Source organism: Agelaius phoeniceus, chromosome 6 (genome assembly GCF_051311805.1).
Source record: "Agelaius phoeniceus isolate bAgePho1 chromosome 6, bAgePho1.hap1, whole genome shotgun sequence".
Lineage (NCBI taxonomy): Eukaryota > Metazoa > Chordata > Aves > Passeriformes > Icteridae > Agelaius > Agelaius phoeniceus.
This window is the reverse complement of record NC_135270.1, coordinates 20,110,766-20,116,765: the sequence shown is the minus strand read 5'-3', so window position 1 is coordinate 20,116,765 and position 6,000 is coordinate 20,110,766.

Sequence of the window (6,000 nt, the reverse complement as noted above, 5' to 3'; positions counted from 1 at the left end):
TCACTGACAAATTCAACTGAAATCCAGACTGAAAAGTTACATCACATCCTAGATTCTGTAAAGAATAGAGAAAACTCTCAGTGAGAGAAGTTCCCAGTTTCTCTGCTACAGTGATTTTACAAAGCTCTTAAAACATGGCTGAACTATTTGGTATGGCAAGAGGCAATCCTATTGATTCATGGTTAACAAATTGCCCTCTTTCGAGAGAATCAAGATCAAAGTGTGCTTTCATTAGAAATTTAAAACCTTGGGGGGTGTTGGATAACTGAGCAGTGAGTAATTGGGATATGGAATCTTTCATCTGCAGCAGTCAGCTCCTATTCACAGCTCACGTGAAGAATCACTAAAACTTCTTGCTGGATGGTGCCTACGCAGGACCATCATCCCTGGAGCACCAGGTTGGTGTCTATCAGGGCTGCCATCTCCAGCAGCATCTCTCCAGACCTCCTCCTGTATCCTGCAGTTGAGAAGGGGTGAGGCAGGAGCCGATTTTAAAATGACAATAAAATCTACAGGGGATCATAAGGAAAATTTTACCTTAGCAGTTTCTGGAGATAAAACATTTCATGCCAAAATATCATGACTGCTTCTGGTCTTGAGCAGGGGAGGACAGAGTTATTCACAAGCTATAGATTTTTTTCTCAGAATGATGGAAATATTCAGAGAGTCTTAAAGCTGTATCATAACTATAAGCAGATCATTCTGCCACCTTTCCTACATTGCTGAAATCAAGAGTCTACCCATGAACTGAAACAGAAGTACTTTGAGAATTCATATCTTTGTGATATCTCTGCTTTCTTTTAGCTTATAAATTCTTTTCATTGATCTTTTAGGATTTCTGTAACTTTTTTTTTCCCCCCAAGAGTGAGCACATGCAAATTATTTTTCTGCTCTATTTCCCTCATTAGTAATATCTAACTCTGCAGGCTTGTGTATTTAAATCCACACCTATAGCATATCTTGTGGTCAAGATGCCAACTCTTCTTTCACATACATTTAATTTCCTGGGATGAAATGCTGATTCAAGTGGACTTAATAAAGAAGTAAATAATTTAAGCATGGAAATGAAGCTGTTGCATGTGAGAGATCTTCCCCAGGCATCTCACCAGTGCATACCAATGGTGCAGTTTAATCTCTACATCTTTTGTTTGGTCTGATTAGGCATATCCCAGTTCCTATTAGGCATCAGGAAGAGAGCAAGTTATCCTCAGAAGATAGCAGCATAAGACTGAGTCCTTGATTGCTGATATATCCAAGCCCGACATCATTGCATGTACCTGAGGATGACAGAACTAAGTGCCAAATCCATTTTGCTGTGGTCTGGCAAGTGCAGGAAGATGTTTCCCTCTTGTTAACTCTTGGGTCATCATCTCTCTTTTGATTTTGCACTGGAATTCTCCAAATGCTAAAGGTAGAGAGAGCCTTGTTCTAGGTAATAGAATTAACTTAGTAGTGCTAAGTAAATTAGTCATTAGCACTTATCTGTTGTTGCTACAAACTGATCTGATCTGACACCACAGCCAGCATAGGCTTGCTCTTTCTTTGCATAGGATTTTTACTCTTCCTGCAGTGTTGTGCAGAGTGTGCTGCTGACCTGCAGTGTTTGTCTGCTGACTCTCCCAACACAGGCATTGCACATCCTGCATGTCCCAAACCAACATGCAAACACAAAAATTGTTCCTTCACTACAGAGGATCCTCAGATAATTGATCTTAGTAGGCTGCAGCCAGGCTTTTGTTACTACTTTCCTACAGAGCAAGTATAACTCAGCTTAGAAGATCAACACTAAGGCGTTTTGTTTCTATCAGCTGCATTTTGGATGGCTAGATCTCCTTTCCTTGGTGCTTTGTTGATAGCGATATGGAAGTTCAATAATAAGATTTCTCAGCTTTTCTCTTTAGCTGAGAACTCAGCTGAAGACTAAAACTGGAGAGTGAAAATAGAGAATGAAACTATTTCAAAAGAGATGATCTACATGTGAAAAGGGAAAAAAAAGGGGGGAAAAATGGCACGAACTCCTTTAACTTGTTCTGTTTCTTTTGAAACCAATTCCACATATTCACCTTTCATTGGGTGCCTACCAGAAGAACGGGATCGGCTAAAAGTTTCAATTTTCATGAAACAAAAGTCAACTAGGCAGGCTTATTAACTGGTTGGATGATCTTTTCTGTCAAACCAGAAATGTCTATGTTACCTTTCATTTTTTAAGGTTAAGAATTTTTTCTAACAAATAAATAAAGCCGATTTAACCTTATTTTTCTAACACTTTCAGCAAAGGCATTTCACAAGAAATGAGAGCGCTTTGTGGCAGCTAAATGAAAGGAAAGGACAATCCCAGAGCAGGGCAGCTGCTTGAACGTGGCAGATGCATTTGCATTCAGGGTCTATTCATAGTTCACTGAGGAAGTTGATTCAGCTCAAGTCTACATAGGCATGTACATAAGCATCTCAAAAACACCAACTAGAGACTGCCATTCTTTCGTGTATAGAAATGGTGTGAGGATTACTGTACTTCTGTTTCTGACAAAAATATTTTGAAGACAGGATTGAAAGGTATTTTAGGACACTGCACCAGGCTGGGTGATGAAATTGTGTTGTATGCATACAGGAATTTTTTTGTTGCATCTTTCTGTAGCTAGGACAGCAGTTATCTGCAGCACATGATGCTGCCAGTGTAGCAGCATAGACCAGTCTAGGTTAATGCTCTCCACAATGTAATGAGAACAACAACCTCTCAATTTCTTTTAACATTTGAACTTTCATTATCACTCACCTGCAGGGAAACAGTACACAGTAAACAATTACCTAGCAGGTTAAAAAGGTGAGGCTCAAACATGACTCAGAGTAGGTCATTGTGAGCTGTTCTCCCACCTGTCCTCTGCAGCTAGTTTGAATACTGCACATATTTGCATTTAAATGGTTTGTCCACATGCTACTCTTCTGTCCAAGAAATGCCTATGATTTCTTGCAAAATATAGAAAAAATTGACCAAACACAACAGTGAAATCCTAACAAAAGCCAACTTTATGAACTGTCAATGTACGTAGCTTGGTCAGAAGATTTTGAAAAATATTTTTTTCATGGAGACATTTGTGTTTCATTGGTGCTTACATGATTCATGAAGACATACTGCAGAGTCATAAAAAGACAAGCTGGAAAAGATCTAAGATGATGCCAGTTCATCCCTCACCCAAAAGAAAGATCATCTGCACTTCCCTAAGATGTTGGTCTAACTTGTTCTTACAAATGCCTGCTGTTGGGATTCCTGTCCACACCATCACAAATCTCTTGCATACATGTAACCCAAATTTCATTCATTATAATTCTAGCTTGTTATTGCTCTTTTTGTCTCACTAGTAATGGGGAAAGATTCATCTTTTTTTGTCTCACAACTTTTTACATGTTTGAAGACTGCTACTATCCTTCTGTAAAATTACTCTGGTTTTCCAAACTTTCTTCATAAAATATCTTTATTAGCTCTCCAGTCCTTCTTGCTGCACTACCAGGTAACTGGTTTTGTTTGGGTTTTTATTTTTTTTTAATTTTAAAGGAAGTACAGTGTCCAAAGCTGAACATGTTGCTGCATCTAAAGCTAGTCCCACTTCTGCTGAGTAGGCTGGAAGGGCAGTGTTGTTATCTCACAGCTGTCACACCTATTTATGTGTTCTCATCTATTTTTTTCACAGCAGCATGGCACTGCCAACTCGTTTATAACCGGTGAGCCACTGCAACACTGCATTCCTTCTTTTTACAAAACAACCATCCAATAAGTCATTACCACCTCATATTTGTGCAATTTGCATATTTGTGCAACACATTGAGCCATTGCTCTTGCTTTTGTTTGTCTGGAATGGCCTTTTACTTATTTACTTATCACTTTTCTAGCGTATCATCATCGTGATCCTGAATTTTTACCCTTTCCTTCAAAGGGCTGGCTGGCATGACCTACAAACTCAGCAAACTGACTCTGTTTCTTCATAAGCAAAGTCATTAATGAAAATACTGAATAGTACTTGGCCCATGAAAGATCACAGGGGAGTCACATTTAATTCAACTTAGTTTGACAGTGAATCACTAATAGCCACTCCTGGAGTACAATTTTGCAATGAGTTTGAGCACAGTTTAGAGTAATTTCATTAGGATCCTGTTTTCATGCTTTGTTTATGAAAGTATCTATGAAGCAGTCAAAAGCCTAAACATGTAAACCTTACATGGTCTCTTTCCTGTTTATAAAGAAATGTCAGCCTATCACACTGACACAGCATAACAGTGGTTGGGATTGTCCTTGGAAATCCATTGTGGCTTTACATGTGTTTTGCAAATAGAGTATGGGTAGCAATTTTGGAGAAGCTGCAGTTACACTTTCTGACCTACATTTGACTTGGTCCTCTTCTCCTCACCATCCCCTTTTACAGTACAGTTTCTGCTTTTACATTTTCAGTTTACCATAGCTCTGACTTTCTTCTTTGAACACACTGTTAACTCAAAGATCGCCTCAAACACCTTCCTAAACCACTTGAACAGATTTTGGAAAGACCTGCTGATGTGAAACATTCAGTTCATATTCTCTAGTCATTCCATTCTGAGGTGTCATTTCTTTTTTTCTGATCTTGATTTTTGTGGGCATGCTGATCAGGAGTCCAACCAAATTTCCAGTGGGAAAGTTTCAAAAGGCTCTCACTAGTCAGATGGGTACAGAGAAAAAAGAAAAAATAAAACAAATCTATTCCAAACTAAAAAAATAGCTTTTTATATATATTGCAATATATTTTTTTAAACTTTCACAATATTTAAAAAAAATAATATGTTAAAATTTTAGCAGTCATAAGTCATGGTTGCTTTTACTTAACTGCAACATGCTTTCTGGATAAAAATTAGGCATAAAACCAACCCAATGCAAAAAACATTGTGATTAATTTAAGAACCTAGTATTTCTTTCCTGTTTTTTCCCCTGAGTCATGCATCAAGAAAAACCTTACTAGCAGAAATTTTCCACTTTCATACCACACTCAGCTATAGGTTATAGTTTCTACATGGTGAAATAAAACTGACAGGCCCAAAGTAGAGTTAAAAATTTATGAGAAAAAAACTCCAGAGACCATTACCCGAGCTGTCTCATCTGTGGGTTATACTGGGTCCCTGTGGCAAACTATTGCTTTCCCCACATTAGAGCAGAAAATAAAGCTGTATAATAAAGCAAAAGGCATTGCAGAAATGGTCTTTTCAAACATATCATGCTCCAGAAATAATTCAGCAAGAATAGGTGTTGCAGCTGCATCTCCCACACAGACATCTGTCATAAGCCAACTTTGTGCTTCAGCTGCAATCACCTGAAGCACTGAGAAAGATTTGTGGCTGGATACACCATGGCACAGTGATGAGCTGCAGAGTCTCTGCCTGGAATGGTTGGCACCATCCACTACAAGATCCCTCCAAGTGACTGAAACCAAAACAGTTATTTTCATATTCCTGTGCACACAACAAAGTCCTTTAATAAGTAAGCACATAGCACGTCACAGAGGTATGAACACATCACTCTGTTTATCAAAAGCAGAATTTAGGAGAAACACTTTTACAATTACACTAAAGGAAAGAAGAATGTAGCCTCCAACTTCATTATCTCAAAACAATAGCCAGAGGAAAAAAAAAAATCAGACTTTTCCAGTGAGAAAATGAGAGGACACATCCTGAAATGCTTGGCAATTTTGAACTCCCACTATATAGGACAATTTCTCTGGGAACACACAGATATATGAACACATGTGACAGACAGGTCATGGGTACATCTCCACATGATCCAGATCATATCTAGGATTTATGCTTTATTGCATTTGGTAGATAAAAACCAACATACTCCAGAATATCTCAAGATAGTAAACCCTGAGCTCTCCATGCTATCCCTTTCCACTGCAGTGCATTACCTGCCTTTTCACCAGGACATAGCAGGAAAAGGAGGATGGGCACTGTTACTGCAGTATCTTGGCCTCCCCAGCTGTAAAG